General features: G+C 36.4%; 1 long non-coding RNA gene across 1 annotated transcript in view; it reads right to left on the reverse strand.

Moving 5' to 3' along the window:
- Positions 1–8,168: 8,168 nt before the first annotated feature.
- LOC147998018 (uncharacterized) overlaps positions 8,169–24,965 on the reverse strand; it is a 37,092-nt gene continuing 20,295 nt past the window's right edge. Inside the window, exons 2-3 of the long non-coding RNA XR_015647319.1 lie at positions 13,064–13,121; positions 8,169–10,592 (exon numbers count right to left, since the gene is read on the reverse strand). This is a non-coding gene — a long non-coding RNA (uncharacterized LOC147998018). The remainder of the gene's footprint in view (positions 10,593–13,063; positions 13,122–24,965) is intronic.

The raw sequence follows: 24,965 nt of genomic DNA on the forward strand, positions 1-24,965 counted from the left end.
CTCAACTTTTATAGTGATTGTCCCCTCCACATTAATATCCCCTTACTTAATGTCCCAGACAAATAAATATCCAAACTTTTAAAATTGGTTAGAGTGCTAAACCAAGAATTCTCAACTGAGGTACCTCAATAGCTGAGAAAAACATCAAGAAATGTTCAACATCCATACTTATCTGAAAAAGGCAATTCAAAATGAACCAGAGATTCTACATTACACCAATCTCAATGACTAAGATAAAAAACTGATGCAGTAGCAGAGTAAGCTAGGATGTAGACAAATGGAACACTCCCTCACTGCTGGTGTTATTAGTACCTGTAGAGCCACTTTGGATATCAATATGGACGTTCAGAGAAAATTGCAAATAGCTTTACCTGAAGACCCAGCTTTACCACTCACTTCAACACATATACTTAACCTTGATCCACATACAAAAAGGACATGAGGTTGAACAGGTTCACAACAGCCTTACTTACAATAGTCGAATGCTGGACGCAAGCGTGATTTACCTCAACTCCACTGAGGAATAAATAGAGAAAGTGTGCTATATTTAAACAAAGGAACACTACTAAGGTATTAAAAATGAGGACACCAAGAACTTTGTAGGCAAAGGGATGGTGCTGGAAATTAGTGAAGTAACAGAGATCAAAAAGGACATAACATGGGATGAACTTAGTGACAAATGGATGTTAGCCTTAAAGCTCAGAACTCCCATTATTGAGAGCATTTATCACATGAAAGGTAACATGTTACGAGGCCAGATTGCGAATCCTTGCAAACAACTTAGAATGGAGAACAAAATAATCATGGAAGGCAGAGGGACGGAGGGACTTATTTAGAGGTAGAGAATGATGGACAAAGTGGGGGGAGTTGCAACAATGAAAAGAGACAGGAGAGAATTCCAGAGGCAAAGTGTAATAAATGACAACAAACATCAGTGGTTGGTGGTGAACTTGGGTTTCCCCAGGAAAGTCCCAGGTGCCAGGGATGCAAGAGGTTCTGATAAACCTAATGGGATGATGGTAGTTGAAATACCAAGCAGCAAAGAGATAGAACCATTAGAGACTGCCTCCTGTAGCTAGACATGCCCACCAGTGAAGGAATGGTGCTTCCCACACAATTCAAAATCTTTATCCTATATACATCCAAGGTCTAAAAAAAGACAAATACAAAAACAGAGCAAAAACTGAAGGAAAGGCCCTTCAGAGACACACCACCATAAGAAACATTTCTTCCACAGACTCTAAATCCTGGCCCTATTCCTGATTTCAAATGTGCTTACAGATAAGACCCTAATATGTTTGCCCTCTGAGGGGCTCTGCCATCACCTGACTGTGACAGATGCAGAAACACCTAAGCATTTGACAGCACCTGACAGCCACAAAAGAAGAGTTAGGGGAATGCCTTAAGTATCTGGAGGGGATTGCAACCCAATTTGAAGAATAACAGTATCAACTAAATATAACCTTCAGACCCTCAAGAAATTTTCCACATCCTAGAGTATGCTTTGCCCAGTCGAAGACTTCTGCTACACAAATAGCAGAGTACATAGTGAAGACAACTGCCTCATCTGCCATATGTGTGAAGGGAGGCATTTGGTCCTGTGGAGACTTCATATCCCAAAGAAGGGGGATGTTAGAGGACTAAAGCGGAAGTGCGCATGTAGATGGGGAGCACCATATTAGAAAAATGAGGAACAGAATAGCTTAGGGGATTCAAGAAAGAAAGACCAGTTTGGGAAATGACATTTGAAATGTAAGCAAATAAATAGATTATTTTACATATATAATGTATATAATTAATATTTTTTTATCAGCAGAGATATTCCCATCTGTCTCCTTAAGGACTGTATATTTCACTATCTGTACTATAGCTTTATTGAAAGTTGAAATCCATAAGTACTGTGAGTTTCTTATTATTGAAATTTCACATAGAAACACCCAATCAATGTTTTATCTTCTGTCCTTATAGCTTTAAATCTTTAGTTTGACAAAAAACATAATTAAATAAAAAAATAGTTTTTATTTCTGTTGCATATGGTTTTCATTCAATGCCTCAAACGTCTCCCAATTTAACTGTACATCTCTACATTCCATCCATTGTCATACTCTTCCCACTCTCTTCACATTTGACATTCCTGTTCCTGACAGTGTTCCTCTGCAATCCATAAGTACATTTGTACATCACAAAGTGAGGATAGTCTGGACCACATCCCTTGACTTTTACACTAAACTATTCAAACAGATACAGTGTGGAGAATTAATATTCAGATTAAAGTGAAAATGTATCCCATTTTTCTCTTAGGTCCAGATTATCTCAACTATGATGACTTTCACATGATCCATTCATTATCCTGAAAATTACATGCTTTCCTTTTCCAATCTGTAAAAGCACCACATTTTCTTTATGCATTCATTTGTTAAAAAACAACGTGAATATTTCTAAATATTCAAGAGTCTCTATACTAGCATGAATCAACATTTGGATATATTTTCCTCGCGTTATATCTTTAGGTGCATACATTTCCATGTTCCTGAAGAAACATCATACTGATTTCCAAAGTTGCTGTTGAAGTTTGCATTCCCACCAGAAGAATATCAATGTTCCCCTCTCCCCATAACACAGCAAACATAAGTTGACTCATGTGTTATAAAACTAAAATTTCTGAAAGGGAGGAAAAAAATCTCAGAATAATTTTGATTTGCATTTCTGTATTGTATAAGGATGATAAATATTTCACTTTCGATTCTTAGTCACTTGAGTTTCTTCACTTTTGAATATTTTGCTTAGACATGTAGCCAAATTTAATTATGTTTTCTTGATATATAGTGTTTTAGTTTTTTCTATTATTATAATTTATAGAAGCCTGTTTTTGAACATGTACATGGAAATAATGCTTACTATTTTTGAAAATAGCCACTTTAAACTTATTAAAATCAAATTACATAATGCACATATTCAACTCACAAAATTGGCAGATCTGTTTTAACCAAGCGAAATCATAAGGTCGCTTCATGAAGTATCCCTATATAATAAAATATTTTCTATGTACATAACATTGAGGAATAGAGTTCATATATTTTATTCTTTGAGAATTTCCGCCAATGAATTTTGATGATAATCTTTCCATTTTTTTTACCCACTCACTCTATTTCTTTGAATCCTAAATTTGTATATCTTCTACATTAAAGTACTGTTTAATAACTCTATTATAAACCCTTACAAATAATTTTTCAACCCTCCAACTGAAGATACTTACTGTCCATAGTATGTCAGTTATGTACAGCAGTTTTTAGGCCTTTTCACTGCATTCTTGACTGTTGACTGGCTTGAAGCTTTGCAGGAAACCACAGCTGCTATGTGACATGAGGGCAGCACCTCTTGTATCAAGAAGACGCTTTATGTCTGATCCCATCCACAATTTTGGGGACCTATAGTCTCTTTGCATCTTGTTTCAGGATGGCTTTTTAGCCTTGGGGAAGGGTTATAGCATGTATATCCAACTCATCATGGCTGAAATCAATAAAATGTAGACAAATGTAGAAAATATAATGAATGAAAGGAAGGGGTCACTCTTGGAAAGTATTAACAGGATCGTCATAACCTCTGGCCATGTTAGGTAATGAAAGGTTTGAATTAATAAAATGAAAGAGAAAATCGGAAACATGGAGAAAACACAGATTATTTATATTTACAGTCCAAAATCTAGAATTTTTTTAAGCATTCGGATTTACTGTGGGGAGCGGGTATAGCGGCAATCCCAAAATGGAGCCCGGGACTGCTGCCGCGTCTCATTAATAGCACCTGAAATTAAGCCATTCCCCATCGTGAGAGCTGCGCAGGCACACCATGACGATATATCAGACCATGTGACGTGGACCTAGGAATGGAGGTCACGCAGACTGGACGGTTGAGGTGGTTGAGGGAGGATATAAGGGAGTGGGCTCGGGGGCTGAATGGAGGCATTGTTCCTGCTTGCAGACAAAAGAGTTCCTGAAAAAACTGCTTTGAGAAGAATGTGTGGTGTCTCTCCTTTCCTGCTGGTCGGGGTTGGAAGTGACAGTAAATACTAGATGTATTTATATACCAATATTAAATCAGCTCATTTTGCATAATTTAAAAAGCTATATACTAAACAATTACAAAGAATCAGGTTTTTAATTTCTCCCACCTGAAATATCATAGGACCACATGTATTCAGTTGAACAGAAATGAATATACATTTAAATAGCATTTAAAGTGTCTAAGACTATTCAATAAAGTAGACAAAAGGATTGAATACATTAAAATTGTATTTTGAATCTGGTATTATCTAACAATGACAGACAAAATAAGGAGAGAGAATGAGACATGGGGACAATGAGGCAAAAGGGAAGGTAATGAGAGAGGGAGAAAGAGTTACAAACGACTGACACAAAGAGAGGAAGAGAGAGAATTACACACTAATTTACTCATATACACACATATTCTCAATAAAATACTTGTGAACAGATTCAAGTCAACATTAAAAATAATCTTCTACCAGATAAGCTTTCTTCAAATCCCAACATAAAAGTTTGATTCGTCCTGGGGAAGCTGTAGATATGGAGGATATAGTTCAACATAATAAAGGCAAGGTACAAGAAGCCCAGCACAAGCATCGTGCTAAAGAGAGAAAAATTCAAAGCAGTTCCACTACAAGCAGGAAGAAGACAAGAATATACACTGGTTTCACAACTATGTATTACAGTATGTGTAATTTTAGCTAGAGCAATATGACAACCGAAGAAGATCCAGGGAATACAAATGAAAAATGAAGAAATGAAAGTGTTCTCATTTTCAGATGTCATGATACCATTTTAAAAACTCTAAAAATATGTCAGTCTCTTAAGACTGAAAAATACAGTCATAATAGCAGAATATCATATGAACACACAACATTCCTTAGCCTCCTTTATGCCAATCCAAACCATACTGTGAGGAAATATGGGTGAAATTCCCCTCACAATACTCTGAAAATATAAAACAAAATATTGTGGACGAAAGTATTTAAAATGCAAAGACCACTATGAATTAGCTAGACGTGATCCTGAATAGAGACAATTTTTCTTTAAAAGATTAAGTTTCTTAAAGCTGAAAATGCATTCATGAAATAGTAGAATTCAAAGTGAACACTCAAAACACGTTATCTTTTTGTTTTCCAATTTCAAACTATGGGCGAGTCATCAGGGAAATATTCCACTTAAACACTCTTAAAATATATATCAAATACCCTGAATTCGCATTGTTAGAAAGAACACTGTGAGTTAGAAGACATATGAAGTAACCATGATACATCCAGATTATACATAAGAACGTTCCAGCTGATGTTCTGAAGGACCTTACAGCCTTGAATGAATCAAATCTTTTATAGTTTTAAGGATAACTAGATAGTATAATAATGTCAATTTTTGATTATTTAATAAAGTTAATGCAATAAATATTGATTAGAATATTTTACTACAACAAATCACCCACTTTTATGAAAATCAAAAATTTGACTATACTATTTCTATGGGACATAAGATAACTTAAAACGACAAAGTGCTAACATGTTTAGGGAGATAATTTTAAAGAGAAAAAATGTGGGAGGAAAAATATGAGATTAAAAAAGTAAGTTACATACACAGTGTGATTTTGTTGGCAGAGTGAATATGTCAAAAGTTTGGAGTGACTTGGATTTATTTATTAATTTAAAAGGGTAGGTTACATGCCAGCAGGAGGATGGACTATCGGATCAGATCTCAAGAAAATGCCAAATGTTCCAGTTAGTATGACTATGTTATAGTAAACATAAAAATGCCAGTGTGGGAAATTGAAGGTTTAATTCACCTCACAAGTTCCAGTTCATAATCAATGGAATCCAAGAAAAGAACACAAGGCAGCAGCATGAAAATAAAGAGGAACTCTGCTTACTAATCTGCTCAGCTACCTTTTCTCTGTAACCTCCTCAGCTTACTAGTGCTGTTACCATCCACAGTGGGCTAAGTCACCTTACATAAACTAACCATCAAGAAAATGCAAAATACTGATGCCCGCAAGCCATTCTTATGGAGTCAGTTGCTCAATAATGCATCATTTAGACAGTCACAATAAGCAATCACAGCAAGCCATAAAAGCAAAATAGAAAACTTAGCCAACGAAAGATAAGAGTACCCCTTCATGAACGGAATTTGAGGTCAAAAGTGAAGTTCTATGTGAGGAAGAAATTAGAAGGAATTATGCCAGAAATCACATTTTATTTAAAATAAAAAGTGAAAAAAAGACAAAGCCACAATTAAAATATTGTTATGTTTGACACTTTGAAACCTCTTCTGGATTGCAGGGTAGAGTCAGGACTTGGTTTTTGGCTGGCAGCACAATTGATAGTCCAGAGTTTTGGTGGAGGATTTTCCATCAGAAGCCTTAGCTTTACCACAGAGGCTAGATCCAATTTAAAAATCATAGTCAGTCAACAGTTTGCCAGATCTTGTGCTCCAAAGAAAGGAGCAGTTCATTTAGTGATGATTTGGTGATGACTCTAATTCATTTCAGAGTCATAGATATTGCCAGCATATAGAAAACCACAAAACCCATTGTCAAACACCAATATTCTCTGCATTGCCCACAGTCACCATAGTAATATCAGTGTTGAGCTCTACAGTATGATTTTTTTCTCTTTCCTGTTGTTGCAGCTTATAAACCTTGTTTCTTTGACCCACAGAGAAGTTTCAAATAAAATAATGACAAACTTTTGCATTGAAAGCTATTGGTGACTTGTAGTTGTAGTTAAAAATGAGGACCTCAAGCAATCTTCACTCAGTCCTCTTCTTTTAGGATTGGGTTGATTAGCTATTGCTTTTGCTTTTGGTTTCATTTTGGTGATTTTTTGTTTTATTTTGTTTTCTTTTTCTTTTTGTTCTTTTCTACATGCAGAGATCAAGTGTGGTTAGAAGAATTTCAAGTACAAATTCAGATGGCTGGAAAGAGACCAGTCTTTCTAACAGGTCCACATTGTTTGCTGTACTAGGGATTTTTCTCTTGCCTTTAATGTTGCCAATTTCCACTTTTTGGATCCTTTTATCCTGGCATAATTAATACTACATATATATTATAATTATTTAAATTTCAACTCTGAATCTAAGTGCTCTATCTCCCTCCCAAAACCAGAGACATGGATTGAGTCTTGTTTGCTATCGTTTTGATTCTTAGATCGGGAATCATCCTGCGAACACTGAAGGTCAGGTTCCCAAATTGATTCTGTATAGTTCAATAAAGATGCTCTTGGCCAATCAGTTGTGTGGATTTCTACCAACAGGCTAGTAGACACAAGGGTGGAGAAAAGATTTAGGGTGGAGCAACAGTTACCAGTGATGTGAGATCTAGTATGGAGTGGCCATTGGTGTAGCAGGCAGGATGTTAAAAACACAGTAAGATGAGTGCATATTTGGGGTGCTGAGCTATGACTAATGTCAATTGAGAAATTGAGTTAGGGCAGATTTAGAGGTGTTGAGAAGGGGGTAAAAAGGACAGCTTGCTATTTGGTAGAGGCTTAAAAAAACCTGACAATAGAGCTAAAGCACATCAAAAGTTCCTAAGCATATATGGCTTTCAAGTGCATTGTAAGGGAACTTGAACAGCTCTGGTAGCTTGTAATTCCTGGAGCTTAAAGTGAGGCAGTAGGAACAACCTTCTGCAGAGTATTATGAGAGCAATCCATGACCATAAGGAGCATGTGCAAAGTCATCTTGACCATGAGAGTTAGACTGTCCCACATGTATCTTTTGATTATAACCATTTCTTCTTTGTGATCTTTTAGTGTTCCATTTGCTTAAAACTATTACTTAAAAGGGTAAAATGATTCTAAAGGCTACTCTTCATTGTCAACTATTCATTGGAGATTAATTAAACCCCAACGATAGAGGGAATATGTGAAGAATTTCTGCATAATATAAGGTCAATGTCAAATGAACTTCTTATATGTATCTTTGTGGTAAGATGTTTCAACTTTAACCTAGATCTTTATCAAGAAATATTCTTTCTATTATTTTTTCAGGCATCTGCAGATACATCCTTTTGAGGAATGAATTCTTCTTACTGGAGACTATAGAGGGGACCTGCATTTCAGTGATAATTAAACGTCACTTCAAGACATCAAAGCAAAATATCAAAGTGAGAATGGAATAAATTTATTAAGACAGTGTTTTGCAAACAACTTCTTTCACAAACATCTTTGGAAGGAGAATTCTGAAATTTTGCATTTCCTATTTGACTTTGCTGGTACTCTGACAGAATCAACTCTCAATTGTTTGGGACTTTACGGGGAATTAAACACTACAAACAGAGATGAATGCATCATATGCTCTGCCGTCTGTGTTAATATGGCTTCAGTGAAGAACAACCATGCTACAGCTATTCTTCTGTTTTTTTAAATATTATCCTCATACAAAGTGTGGAATCTAAGGGTTGCTGGATGGATAGGTCGAGAACACTGGCTGAGAGCTACAAATGCAGAAGTGGGATGGTACATGCTTGGGGCGTAAAAAGCCTGTGTGTAGATCATAAACAACTTCAAAATATTCATTGCTTTAATAATTACTTGGAAGTGGACTTCTGTAAAATGACTTCAGCAGACCAGCATGGTAGAGAAACAGTAACTGATTCCCTGGAGATTTAAATGCACTGGATTGTGAAACATGGACTTAGAGGTAGAGACAAGTCAGTGAATGAAGACTGGATTATCAATCCTCTGTTGTCTCTTAAGTTTCCCTGCCCCATGGTTTGAGGCCTACAGCAAAAGATTTTTTGGAATGAGGAATAGAATGAAAGCCAATTTGTTGAAAATCCCAGTCATAAGAAAATACTGACATCATCTGTGACAAACATCAAGTCTCAGCATGGCTTCAGCATGTCTGAATGTCTGCTGTCAGCATGGGCTTTTACTGCCATCCCTTTAATAAATGCAGAGCTCCAATCTGCTTCAGCCACATCATCATCTCTTCATTCTGTTGCAGGTAGATTAGATCACTGTGTCTGCCTATGCAGTCTTTCTCTACATATAAGGACCCAAGGAACAATTCTCACTCCAGGGAGCTGTTGAAAGTAATCTTGAATTGCATTGGTGTTGTTAGTAGATGTAATGTCTTCAAATCCCAGAAGACCATGTTTGCAAAGGAGTTGATTGAGGAAGTCTTGGGTATTTCAGTATTAGGGGCAGGTTGGATCGATGAAAAGGCCGGCCTCCCAGACTAGATCTTGCAGTTCACATACACGTGAGCCATGCTGACAGGGTGCAGCTTCCAAGAAAAGAATGTTCATTTGAAGATATTGGTCTATTTGAGAATGGCAAACCCAATGTATTCTAAACCATGCATTCTATTTGAATCCCCGTAGAAAACAGGGAAGAAAGAAGCCTTTACTTTTTCATTTTTGCACTCACAGTGATACCAAATCCTCATAGACATTAGAACCTGCATACTGAATATTTATCCATATGTCAATGACCAGATAAGACATCTTGCCTTTTGGACTAATAAACTAATGGATTCTAGGACTTTAAAAATACTCAGTCATTGTTAAATTATGTGCTCCATAGTCTGTGATCATTGTGACTAGTCCGATTTCTCTGTACAGAGAGATTCATCCTTTACTGTCTGTTGGGGAACACCAACTACTGCACCAGATATCTAGAGAAGACCTTTTTATGGCATTTTGTCTCTAGTAAGAGTTTCAGGTCAGTTACAAATTTCCAATGGCCACATTACCTTAGTCGGATTTTCATATGATGCTTTGATACAGTCCTTCTTTTTTTCTATAGTTCTTGGCAACATAATTAAAATAGCAATTGTAACCTATTAAAGAAATGCACAGTAATCTATTTGCATGAATGCAGCAGAGAGGATTATAGGATAAACAAGAATTGGAAAGCAAGATATCCTTCCTTCCTAGGACCAAGACCAGGAAATCTTAACTACATAAAAATCTGAGACAAGTTGTCTGAAGTTTGTTCTTTTCTTCAATCATGGGGATCCTAGTGAAGGAGCTCAAGTCTGAAGAGTTGGCAAAAATTACCTTCATTTCTGATCCAGGTCAACTGCTGAATACCTCATTCATGGACCTGAAGAAACTCTGTATCCATCCTTCTATAATGTGTATATATCAATGTATCATTCATAGAATGGACACTTTACTGTTGGTTTGAAAGCAACAATTTGTCCCTGGAGAGACACAGATTTCTTCTTTCGCACATTATTTGACAGGCTGATGGTGGGTCTCATAAGTTCATTCCCGGATTTGCTTTACAATAATCATTCAGTTATCTGGAAGAAACACTTTTTAATGTAGTGAGATCTACTAGAACAATATCAACCATCATCTTCCATTCCCAGTTTAATGCTGAATCATTCTCCACTAATTGTCTGTGGTCTCTGATGACAGCAGCATCTCCACAGACTAGTCTGAATATTGCTCTTAGCACTGCATTTAGGATACATCAATGTGATTTCCTTACCACTTTCATTCCCAGGAGAGTTTTTCAATTTATTTCATCTGATGCGTCTAATCTACATTGTCAGCCAGGATGAGTTTTGAGAGTTTTTCTAAAAAAATAAAGAAAAAATGGAAGAAATGAAAGAAAGGAATCCGGCAAGTATATCTCACCAATTGACTCAGAAATCTAAAGTGTTAGTCAGTGGAAATACTAGTGGAAAGTCTGAGATCATGAAGTCTCAACTAGAAGCACTTCTCTCTCCAAGGTATTAGTGTAAGAGAGAAACTGCACTATTGGTATCCAAAGCATGGAGAAGTTTACTCTGAGCAGAGGACACAATACTTGCCTTTTATTTCTTACTTAGGACCTTTTTATAATTGACAAAAAGAATAAATGCAATGAGCTCTCAGTAAAACATCTGTTACCTTCAAAATTCTTGGCATTTGGAATAAAGAAATGAATGATATAAAAACTCTGACTTCCAGGAGCCATAAGAACTGCGAAGTACAGATGTTTCTGAGAGGCTCACAGCTCTAGATTCCCATATGCAGAAGGCTCAGAACAAGTCTATCTCTTCAGTGATCCTACTCAACTCCTACAAGGACTCACTGAGCTTCCCGAAGTACCATGTATTTCATCCTTTTTTTATAACAAGACAGAAGACCACCTTCCTTCTTCCTATCTCTGATCTCATCATCCTCTTCCTTCTCACTCCACAATGACTGTTTACTCTCGATTAGAGTTAAATTAGTAAACACTAGAGGTACTGAGGGGATATCTGAAGGGAGTTGCAGTCACGACAACACTTGTGACATCACAGAAGAAGCTAGTCCTCTCCAGGTTTCAATAGATGTTTCAGGGAGGGCCTACTGATTATGTCATTGTGATGTGCCATGGCTTACCTGTTAAACATCTTTCCTTACATTGACCAGATTCAAGGGTGCCCATTCCACGTATGTCTCATGTGACACAGTAGAAACCTTTATGTACTCCATCTCTCTAAAGCTAGAGACTTCTCTTTGCTTTATTAGCAGTTACAAACTTGGGATGGAGAAAGGTAGTCAGTGGCTTGGCATGGGTAGAAAAGATTTTGGAACATCTAGTGTAGAAGATTCTTCTAGATAATATTTTTATTCTCAGGTTCATTCCTGAGATATAGAGTTCAATTTTCTTTTTTATCTATGTATCACAAAGGCCAGTATTTTCCCTACAGACCTTTAATTAAATGAATATTGTATATCACTTTCTTATTGTACTTTCCTTGACAGGGGACTTCATAAATATTCCTGAATGTGTACTGAAAAATTCTTTTTTCCTATTCCATTATCTGCAACAAAGTGATTTTGGCAACAAAGTGTGCCCAGTTATAGAGTGAGCATAACAGTGTGAGTACTGTGTACTCACTTCAATTAATAAACTCCTAAAAGCTTCTTTTATGTAAAAATTACCAGGCATCAGAAAAGCAAAGGGCAACATGGACTACAGAATTTGGTTCTCTAGTCCCATTTGATATCAAACGTGCACTACCTATCTTCCTGTGTTCCCATGGCCAGAATTAAGGGTTTTGGATGTTTTATCATTATTCGTCCTTAAGTAGCAACCTTAGATACAGGAGGATAGGCAGGGAGAAGAATGACATGTTTATCAGTCAAACCTCAAACTCAATATGTTCATAATACAGGAGGGAGTCTATTTGACAGTGTCATTTCTGAATTCTACATTCTTGACCTAGTTTGGCAGATTCTATGTTAATATTCCAACGAACCACTTAGCTGTAGGAGCCACCAAAAGTGTATGTGTGTGTATATATATATATATATATATATATATATATATATATATATACACACATCTGGCACCAAAATGATATAAAATTGATGAACCTAAGAACTGCAATCGGCCAGGAATCATATATAGACATTTCCTGAGAGACACTGCTAGAGTATGTGAAATACAGAGGTAAATGATAGTGGCAAACCCATGAACTGAAAATGGACTTCTTGTTGGTAAATGTTGAGAAAGGATTACAAGATCTGAATGGGGCTTTAATCCCCACAAGGACAATGCCAATACACGAAACCTTTCTGGTACTAAATCAATATTCAAAGACTGCTCATGGGCAGACCAATGTCTCCAACTGCAAATGTAGCAGAAGATGGCCTTCGTGACACCAATGAAAAAAGAGGCCCTTGGTCCTCCCTAGATTTGATTCCCAGTTCAATGGACTGTCAAGAGGCAGTAAGGGGGGTTATTGAAAAAGGGGAGGGGGACAGGTTAGGGCTCTTATGGACAGGAAACTGAGAAAGGAAATTACATTTGAAATGTAAATATAGAAGTATCCAATTAGAAACGCAATAAAAATTCCTAAAGAAATGATAGAGTTAAAAGAAAAGAAAACTGTCAATGAATCACACATATTGATACAGAAATCTAAAGGGTAACTGTCATGGAATGGTAATCAGAGAAATACTAGTGGAAAGACTGAGATGATGATGTCTGAACTAGATGCACATCTCTGTCCCAGATATCTGTGTCAGAAACAAAGTGCACTATAGGAATCCAAATCAAGGAGGAGTTTACCTTGAGATGACATGACGATACAATACTAGTTGTCCCTCCTTCCTCTGGACTATTTTTCCTGGGGAAAAAGAATGAAAGTCATTAGCTCTCAGAAAAACAACTGTAAACTTCCGAATACCTGACTTTTGGAATAAAGAAATTAATGATAAACAACCTCTGACTTCCAGGAACCATAACAAGCAATGAAATCCAGATGCTACCGAGAGGCTCCCACCTCCTGAATCCCATATGGGGAAGGCTCAGATCAAGGCTATGTGTTCAGTGAACCCTCACAACCCCTACACAGCACTCCTTGTGCTTTCCCATGTACCACATATTTCTTTGTTTTTTAAACTAAAACTTCCTAGGCCAACTTCCTTCTCCCCATCTCTGATATCTACATCTTCTTTGATCTTCCTCACAAATAGCTGTTTACACTGAAATAAAGGCCAATTAATAAACCCTAGAGGTACTGAATGAATGTCTGAGAGGCAGTTGCAGTCTGGAAAACACTGTGACATCACAGGAGAAGCTAGGGATCTCCAGTATACAAGAGATTTTTCAGGGCCAGCCTAATGATGATGTCACTGAGAACTGCCATGGCCTACCTGCTAAAGAGCTTTCTTTATATTGACCAGATTCTAAGGTGACCTTTCCAGGTGTGTCTCCTTTGACACAGTGGACACATTTATGTAGAACATCACTCTAAAGCTAGACAGTTCTCTTTGCTTTATTAGTGGTTACATGCTCTGAATGGAGAAAGTTATTACGGGTTTCGCATGTGTAGAAAAGATCTAGGAACATGGGATGTAGGACAATCTTCTGGATTATAATTTTATTCCCAGTTCCATTCCTGTGACAAACAGTTCAATTTCCTAAGTTCTATCTGTTTCCCAAAGGCCATTGTTTCCCTACAGATATTTAATTGAGTGGATTTTGTATTTCATTTTCTAATTGTTCATTCCTTGATAGGGCACATTATAGATATTCCTGAATATGTACTCAAAAATTCTGTTTTGCAATTCTAGTTTTTTGCAATGATTTTCGCAACAAAGCTGCTCAAGCTAAAGAGTGAATGTAATAGTGTAAATATTGTGTTCCTACTTCAAGTGATAAACTCCCAAATTTTTATTTTATGCAAAAATTACCTGACATCAGTAAATCAAAGGACAGCATGGACTATAGCATGCGGTTCTGTAGTCCCATTAGGTATCAATTCTGGAATATCTACCTTCCTGTGTTCCAAGGGTGAGACTTCAGGCTTTTAGATATTTTACCATGATTCTTTATTCAGGCCATACAAAAGATACAGGATGATGGGAAGGGAGAGGAATGCCTTGAGGCCCAGTAAAAGCTCAACTTCGATAGGCGCATAAGAACAGGAGGGAGTATATTTGGTATTGGCATTTGTGGATTCTCCATTCTTGACCTAGGACCTCAGAATCCATGTTAAAATTTCAACTAATTTCATAGATGTATAAGCCATCAAATATATGTACATATATATAAAAATAGATATAGATAAATAGATATAGATATATAGAGATAGAGAAGAGATAGAGCTAGAGACAGAGGCAGAGATAGATAAATATATGCATAGATAGATAGATAGATAGATAGATAGATAGATAGATGGATGGATAGATAAATAAATAGATCAGACACCAAAACTAGATACGATTCAGATTAATAAAGCTAAGAAGTGCATGCTGCCAGTAACAGGTTATAGATCTTCCCTGAGAGACACAACTAGAGCATGTCAGTTACCGAAGTGAATGCTAGTGGCAAACCAGAGAATTGTAAACGGACCTCTTGTTGATAAATTTTCAGAAAGGATTACAAGAGCTGAAGAGGCTATCAACCCCATCAGAACAATGAACAAGAACTTTCTGGTACTATACAGATAATCAAAGACTGTACATGGACAGGCCTATTGCTCCAACTGCATATGTAGCAGAGGAAGGCATTGGTGGACACCAAAGGAAGGTCCTCCCTAGGTTTGACTCCCAGTTCAAGGATATGTCAAGGGAGAGTAAGGGTGGTTTAAATGTCAAGGAATGGAAACATTTAGGTCTCTTATGGAGAGGAAACTGGGAAAGGAAATAACATTTAAATGTAGATATAGAAATATCCAAAAAATATTAAAATTAGCTTAAATTAAAAAAAATTATGAAAGAGATAAAAGTAAATAAAACTGCAAGGTAATCAGACATATTGATTCAGAAATCTAGAGGGACACTGTTAGGAAATGGTAGTCAGCATAACACTAGTGGAAAGACTGATATGATTAAGTCTGAACTAGAAGCATTTCTCCCTCCCAGATATCAGTGTCAGACACAAACTACAGTGTAGAAATCATGTACACGAAGGAGTTTACTCTGAGCTGAGGATACAATACTTGTCTTTCCCTTCCTCCTCAGGACGTTTTCCTTCTGGAAGAAAAAATAGAAGCCATGTGCTCTCAAAAAAAAAAAAAAAAAAAAAAGCTGTACCCATCCCAACACCTGACTTTTGGAATAATGAAATTAATGATAAAAAAAAAAAAAAAACCTCTGACTTTCAGGAACCATAACAAGCAAGGAAATCCAGTTGCTACTAACAGGCTCCCACTTCCTGAATCCCATATGTGGAAGGCTCATGTGTTCAGTGAACCCTCACAAACCCTACACGGCACTCACTGCACTTAACCATGTACCACATATTTTTTTCATTTTTTTCAAACTAAAACAGAAAGCCAACTTTCTTCTACTCATTTTTGTTATATACATCCTCTTTGTTCTCTTTCCCAAATGGCTGTTTGCACTGAAATAGAGGCCACTTAGTAATCCCTAGAGATACTGCAGGAATATATGTGATGCAGTTTTCTGTGACATCACAAAATTAGGGCTCTCCAGGGTACAAGAAATTTTTCAGGGAGGGTCAAATGATGATGTCAGTGAGAACTGCCATGGCCTACCTCCTAAATAGCTTTCCTTACATTGACCAGATTCGAGTTTGCATTTTCCAGGAATGTCTACTGTGAAACATTGGTAACATTTATGTACTACATCTCTCTACAGCTGGAAACTTCACTTTGCTTCATCAGTGGTTACAGGCTCTACATGGAGAAACTCAGTTAGGGGCTTGTATTGAGTAGAAAAGATCTAGGAACATGGGATGTAGGCGATTCTTTTGGATAATAATTCTATTCCCAGTTCCATTCCTCTGACAAACAGATCAATTTCCTATTTTTTCCCTGTTTCCCACAGGCCATTTTTTCTTTACAAATGTTTAATTGAGTGAATATTGTATTTCATTTTCTAATTGTTCATTCCTTGAAAGGGGTCTTTATAGATATTCCTGAATGTGTACTCAAGTATTCTGTTTTCAAATTCCAGGTTTTGGCAATGATTTTGGCAAAAAACGTGGCTAAGCTATGAAGTGAATTTAACAGTGTAAATATTGTGTACCTACTTAAAATGATAAACTCCCAAATTTTTATTTTGTGCAAAGAAATAACTGCCTGAGTAAATCAAAGGACAGCGTGGACTATGTAGTCCCATTAGATATGATCTCTGTAATATCAACCTTGTCGTGTTCCAAGGGTGAGATTTCAGGGTTTTGGATGTTTTAAAATGATTCTTTCTTCACGCCAAAGATAAGATACAGGAGGATTGGCAGGGAGGGAAGAACTAGAGGTCCAATGAAACCTCAACTTCATTAGGGTCATAAGAATAGGAGCGAGTCTACTTGGCATTGCCGTTTGTGGATTCTACCTTCTTGACATACCTGCTCAGAATCCATGTTAAAATTGCACGTAATCTCATAGTTGTAGGAACCACCGATATATATATATATAATCAGCCACCAAAACTAGATAACTAGATAAGATTGATGAACCTAAGAAGCACATTCTGTCAGAAACCAGATATAGATCTTCCCTAAGTGACACAAAAAGAGCATGTCAAATACAGAAGTGAATGTGTTGTTGCAAAAATATAAAAATAAAAAAGTTGTCTTATATCCCGCTATCTCTGGCACTGTAGTTTCCCAAGTCTCTGCTAGATTTCTTGGTTGAATACATCACCACTCCTCAGCTGCCCAGTGTCTCTTATTGCCACACATGTTTTTACACTCAAAACCTCACATGAAAGAACACACAACACAATAATCTTTGACCCAATTGATAAGATATAGTAGCCCACATAAGCATACAAAGCCTGGTACGATCCATACCTTAGGGACAATAATAACAACCAGTAAATACACAGAGCAGTATCTTAAATTCACCTGCCATGGCTTCTCACCCTCTCCTCTTCCTGTCTCTCCTTTTTCCTCTAGTCTCTTCTACTTCCTTCAAACTTCATTCCTGCCCATACTTCCTTCTCTTCCAATGATAGGCCTGCTTCGATCCTGTACCTGCCCCTCACCTGTACTTCACAAATTTAATGTGAAAGCTGTTCTGTAGAATTCACCTGAGTTCTGAGTACAGGACAAGGCAGCTGTCCTTGGAGCAGTGGATTAGCATCAAAATACAGATAACTTTAGTGTAAACAACGTTTCCCCCTTTTTGTCCAGTTAAACAGACTTTTCATTTATATATATCAATTGAGTAAGATTATTACTATTCTACAATTTATAAAGCATTTGATATACTCAAAACCCAGTCTGTCACTATATCAGTTAGAAAGAGCATTTAGTTCTTCATTCCAGCTTCAGAAAGGCTTAAAATCTATATTATGTCTTGGCTAGCTTGTATACTATCTGATAACTATCCAGTAAAATATGTATATTCAGAGTTATACAGCCTGATAAGCAATGAGGCTATAATCAGTCTCCTACCCCGTCAGAAATCTGAGAGTGACAAAATATCTATACACATAGGATGTCTTAGAGGGCTTCTAGAACTGAGAGGTTGTAGAGACAAATCTCCAATAGCACAATCCCCTGTTAGCAACATGTGAGCTTAAGTCTTCAGCCTTCTGACACAAGATCAACTGACAGCCTATTGAAAGGCAGACTTGGACGGGCTGATTACCCTGTATTGGCAGGGTTTATTCCTCAAATCCTCTGCATAATTTGTCCTTTTCTGGATAGTATTAATCTGCATATGAAACAGGCATTTTTTTCCAGTGACTGCCTAGCCACAAAGTATTGCCTCATTTGGAGGTAGAGATGTTCAAATTCTTCATTAAATTTGCCAAAGTGGAACAGTTAGGAGAAGATATGACTCAACAAAAGATACGTAAGAACTTTAAATCTCAAATTTTGTGGATTTCTTACATTTTTGAAAAGCATCTATCTATCTAAGACAATCTGGACTGTTGTCTTTATATCTTAATTTTTTCTTGATAGTACTCTTACAAAGTCAGATGCATGACTTTAATATTTCAATCTTGACTCACAGGTTTAATCAACTCAGAAGTGTGTAATGACAAAAATAATAGAACTGGCTCTTGTAATTTTAAATTTTTTTCCAATTATTTCTATACCCAAACAAAGATAAGATTAAGCTTAGTTACCAAATACGATTATGACTGTATAACTAAATCTAGCTTATTCCTCCCTGCTAAATTTCAACCAATTTTCAATTCTTTATAAAAACATCTTTAGAATAACCACTTCCAGCCCCACCCCACAAATTCCAGGTAATTGAGACAATGGATCCACCATAACTTCTTCAAGTTGTACATGGGTGTTGAGATATCCTTAGGTGTAGGGGATAGGAAAAATGAAACAAATGCGATAGCCGATATGTCCTGACTGGACCCAGCTGAAATTCACTGAAACCAGGATTCCAAGTAGGTACACTCTACAAAATACAACTCTCAGAAAAAAGGTTAAGAATTGATATATCTTTTGTTTGATTCTCCCGAATATATATTTGATAGCCGTCTACTGATATCAAACCTGATCAGTATGACTCTGTGAGGTTTCCAGAATCCTAATCACAATTTTTAAAAAGACAAGGACAAAATCTTTCTTCCAAAATACTCTGTTTCTTAATCTGAAACCAGAGAAGCTTGTATCTTGCACTCTCTCCCAGAATAATAATATAAGCATAAAACTCAAAGTCACACCCATCCTGAAGATTAAACAATTTTTAAAAAGGAATTTATGTATAAAATGAGCCTGATATAACTCAGTACTTGGTGATATCAGGAAATAAACCCAAAGTTCCCATGGAGCCCATGTTAAGAGAAATTGAACTTGCTATTGTCGTAAATATCAAAAGTAACCACAAATCATCGCTAAGCGTCATCAACGAGCCATATAGTGGGATAATTCATAAAACTAATCGAATACCTTCTATCAATTCTAATATCAATAAGAAAACTTCAAACCAGGACTTTTGCCCAAAAAAGCTCAGTCTGTTAAGCTCTCTACCTGAAGCCACAGATTTTTCTTTATCGTTAATAACTTCTACAATATATGTCTGCATTCACTTTCCCTGTTGTTACAGACATTTCATCAAAACTCTCTACTTGGTAGTGCCTAATTTTTCCCTAAGTTCTGAGCAGTAGATGAAAATCCCCACCTGATTCAGGTAATTTCTCTACTCTCTTCTTTCTTAAATAAAACTTAATCACTTGTTAATAATACCTTAATAGAAGAAGTATCTTGTGTAACTAGGATTTCCACAAAAAATTCCCCTGTGGAGCCTATGTTAAAAAGAAAATGTGTATCCTGAAAGACTTACTAAACAACTCTCATTAAAAAGCAGCTTTAATCTCTTAACTCTCTGAACTGCCATTACTTATCACACAGCAGGGGACCAACAGCCTGTCAGCCCTTGCTTCTTCCCCATTTTTGTTTTATATTCTGCTCTTAAGTTATCAAGAATTAATATGGCACAGGTGTCCTCTTACTTAGAAAATAAAAAGGTTCTCTCAACTTTTTGATTACTAGTGGATTCTTGCCCATCACCTTGTTTTGCCATCTGTTGTTGTAAAAAAAAAAAGAAAACTTGTCTTTTACCATGCTATCACTAGCACCGTAGTGTCCTAATATAATAGGTAGATATCTTGGTGAAAACACATCCCTACTCCCTGTCAGCCCAGTGTCCCTTGCCGCCACACACTTTCCTATACTCAATCCCTCACATAGAAAACACACATCACAAAAATTTTGACCCAATTGCTAAGATATAATTGCGCACTTAAATATACAAAGCCCTTTACCATCCATCCCTTAGGAACATTAATAATAACCTGTAAATACACAGACCATAATTGTAACCTCACCTGCCATGACTTCTCACCCTCTCCTCTTCCTATCTCCCCTTTTTCCTCCAGTCTCCTCCTCTTTCTTCAAACATCTCTCTCACCCATTCTTCCTTCTCCTCCAATGACCTCCTTCTTTACATGGTAAAGAAAAGTTCTTTACATAGTACAAGTAAAGAAAACAAATTACACCCAAAGCATCCTTCTATCATGTACCTGCCCCACACTTGTACTTTACAAATTCAATAGGGAGGTGGTTTTGGTGAAGTCACCTGAGTTCTGAGTACATGAGTAGGCAGCTGTCCTTGGGGCAGTAGAATTAGCATCAAAATACAGATAACTTCAGGGCAAACCACAGCAAATAGCTTTGATATCCTAGTGAAATCTTTCAAGCCAAGTAAAACTGCAAATGTGATAATGTTCTAGTTTCTTCTCATGCTTGATGCTGAAAAGAGTGATAGTGTATGAGAAGAAATATTACATAGTACACGTAAAATGAACAAATTACTCCCAAGGCCAACAAGGCTCATAAGTAAGCAATTTGTTATAGAGTAACAAAGAGTAAGCAAAGTAGTTTTCTCATTCGGTTTCCCTTCACTGTAGGCAGCATTTTGAATTTACAGAGAAATGGTTGATATTGTATCATTTATCTTTAAAAGTACTCTAATAAGAATCTTTTAAAAAGCACAAATCTAAATATGTGTATAAAAATGTCATATCTACTTTAAATGATCAGAATGCACACCTGTGATTGTCAATCCTTATTAAATCCTATCAGAGAGCTGAGGGTACAACTGGGACAGAAATCAGTCCTCAACAGTCCAGCATGTGTGACAGTCACACCATTAGCCTGTGCCACCATTGTTCTTGATCCCTGGCCTTAAAAAGTCCCTGTCTTTTCGAACTTCAAATTGTTCCCTAATTTTTTTTTTTACATCAGAGGCAGTAGTTAAAACATGTTAGCCAGCTTAACAAACAATTTTATTTTTCCAAATGCTTTTTAAGGGTGCTGGTCGTCACTAATTATTCTACATTTCCTTTGGTGATGGTGGAAGCATTGGTCTTCCACAGAGGAAATTCCTAAAAGACCTCGACCACTATTATTGCAAATGCCAATGATGTTGCTCCCTGAGTGGTGGTAAGCTCCAGGAGGATTTTTATGTACTTCTTAGAATTAGAGAGATATGAGGGGAACAACCGAGCGAAACGCTGCATGAAGTTCTCAGTACAGTTGGTCCTTGGGGCTATGACTCACCAAAGAGCAATGAGGCTGTTCTAAAGAGTGGGCCATACCCCAGGATTTTTAAAATGTTGTGCCATTCCTACTTCACAGCACTTGGCAATACTCCATGTCAGAACCAAATTTGAACCATGCTTTTACCCTGGATGGAATTTCAAATACTATACTGAATAGGGAGAGTGGGCAGCCTTACCTTGTCCTTCACTTTAATGAATTGTTTTAAGTTTCTTTTTATTTAGCTTGACGGTCATTACAGGTTTCCTCTCCCTTGCTTTTACTATGTTTCTCCATAGGACTTGTCTCCCTTATCACTCACACTCTTTTATCATGAAGTGGGGCTGGAATTGCTTTTTCTGCATCTAATGAGATTATCATGTAATTTTTCCTTCAGTTTCACTTATAGTGGATTATACTGATGGATTTTCAGAATTTGAACCATCCCAACCTCCGACTAGAAATTAAAAATTACACAGCATAACCTACGGAAGTACTCGCCTGCATGCTCTAACAACCCCCCCCCCCGAAAAAAACAAAAACAACATGCAAACAAAAAAAAATCATTCACCCTACAGAACAGATTTTATACTAACATACACACTCAAACATCCCACCCAAAAAAAACAAAAAACCAAAATACATGCAAGCAAGAAAACCCTGCACCCACAACATCAAAATAGCATGAAGTTAGTATCACTGGTCATTAATACCGTTAAGCATTAGTGGCCTCTATTCAACAACAAAAGGACAGAGGTTAAAATAATGGATGTAAAAACAGGATCTGTCATTCTGTTGCATTCAAGAAGCACACTCCAGCAATTGAGATAGACATAACCTTAGACTAAGGTGTTGGAACATATTTTCCAAGAAATAAAACAAGAAACAAGATGGTGTAGCCACTCTAACATCCAGCAATCAGACTTCCAAACAAAAGTAATCAAAAGAGAAGGGGAAGGACACTTCATATTTATTAGAGGAAAAACCCACCAAAATGGCATCTCAATTCTGGATGTCTATATCCCAAAGACAAAAGTAGCAACATTGGTGAGAGAAATATTGCTGAAGCTCAAATATCACATCGAACCTCACACATTAATATTGGGGGATATCAATGTCCCATCTCACCAAGGGCAGGCCATTGAGAAAGAAACTAAAAATAAAACAATAAAAATAGAATATATAACTGCCAGGGGTTTCAATTAATCTGACCTCATTCATATCTACAGAATATTTCACATGAACACAAAAGTACACACTTTCTTTTCTGTACCTCATGGAACATTATCCTGAAATGATCATGTTCACCCTCAATAAACAAGTCAAAACAGACAGAGAAAGACTGTGCTAACCATTGGATCTTCTCAGATCACCATGGATTTAAACTGGACTTCAACAATAACAAAAAGTCTATAAACTCATGGATATTCAATAGCTTGCAACTGAAGAACCACAAGTTCAGAGAAGACTTGAAAAAAAAAAGTTCCTAGAATTCAATGATAATGATGGCATATTGTCTCCAAACTTAAGGTACATAAGGAAAGCAGTGTAAGAGGAACGTGCACATGCAGCACAGAGCAATTTTATAAAGAAACTGGAGAGACCCCATACTAGCAGCTTCCCAGCACACATGAAATCTCTAGAATAAAAAGAAGCAAACACATATTAAAGGAGGGGATAGAAAGAAATGATCAGACTCAGGGTGAGAGTGATCCACCAGAAACAAAAAGAATACTAATATTAACAAAAACAAGAGCTAGTTCCTTGGGAAAATCAACCAGACAGACAAACCCTTAAATAGATAATGTAATACGAGGTAAGACAGCATCCAAATAACAAAATCAGAAATGAACATGGAGACACATCGATAGACAAAGATGAAAGTCACAGAATCCTTAGGTCTCACTTCAAAAACCTGCTTTCTACAAAATTAGAATCTCTGAATTAAATGGATGTTTGTGTAGATGGATAACACTGACCACAGGTAAACTAAGGTAAGATAAACTATGTAAATAGCTGTAAAACCCCTAAAAAGACACAAACAGTAATTGAAAGTTTAACCACTGAAAAATTCTCAGGGCCAGTTTCATTGAGCGCAGACTTCTACCAGATTTTCAAAGAATTCTCAACCTACTCCAAAACACAGAAACAGAAGGAAAATCACCAAACAGATTCCACGACAGCCCTGTCGCCTTGACACCGAAATCACAAAATGACTCAACAAAGAAAGAATTTCAGACGAATTTTCTTTACAGACAATGGTGGAAAAAATACTAGGTAAAATGCTCAAAAACAAAATGAAAAGCATTTCAAACTGCCATTCAGTGCAATCATGTAAGCTTTCTCCTGAGGATGCAGGAGTGGATCAATCTATGAAAACCTATTAAAGTGATCCACCATATTAACAAACTTAACTGAAAAAAAATTGTGCCCTCTGCACTTCAAATTAACGTGGGAGCTCCCCTTGGATTTAACTTTTTGGTAGTTGCATATCATAATATATATTTTTTAATAAAATACATATATATCTTAATAAAGTAACATTAAATTGTTATATCCTAACATCATAATATATAACTAATATTAATATACTATGTTAATATTAACATGTATTTATACATTAAATTATTATATTAATAAGGTAAATATAATTAATATTAATATATTTTGTTACTATATTAAATTAATATATTGATATAACAATGTAACTGATATATTGCATTAATATATCAAAAATAATATATTAATTATTAACATATTTAATATGATTTATTAATATTCACTATTACTCAATGGTGTGAAGGAGCAGAATTAAAGAAACAAGGAAAAAATGCAAGACTATCTCTTAAATGCTGAAAATGCTTTTGACAAAATCCATCGTCGTTCCATATTTAAGGTCTCAGGGAGACCAGGGATGTCAGGCACATACCTAATGTAATAAAATACTAAAATAAATACAAAAAATATTACATAAAATGCAATATAGCAAGCCAACAGTTAATATCTAAATAAGGGGTAGGGAAGCAAAAGGCAATTCTACTAAATTGGAGAATGAGAACAGACTGCACACCTCGCAGCATCCTTTCAGTAAAGTCCTTAAATTCCCAGCTAGAGCAATAAGACAACCAAAGGAGGTCAAGGGGATGATATCACAAAAGGAGAACTCAGTGTATCACCATTCACACATCATATAATAGTGAACATATGTGATCCAAAAGTTTTACCAGAAATGACCTACATATGAAAAACACCTTCAGCCAAGTGGATGGATGAAAAATTAAATGAAAATAATATGCCATGCAAATGACAGAGAGGCTGAGAAGAAATTATGGAAGACATGCCAATCACAATGGATATATATATATATATATATATATATATATATATATATTATGAAATATAAATTAACTCTAACCTAGCACATCAGAAGCATATCTGGTGTGAACTCCAAGTCTCTGAAAAGAGACACTGAGGAAGGTAGCAGAAG

Source organism: Rattus norvegicus, chromosome Y (assembly GCF_021556685.1).
Source record: "Rattus norvegicus strain SHRSP/BbbUtx chromosome Y, alternate assembly SHRSP_T2T, whole genome shotgun sequence".
NCBI lineage: Eukaryota > Metazoa > Chordata > Mammalia > Rodentia > Muridae > Rattus > Rattus norvegicus.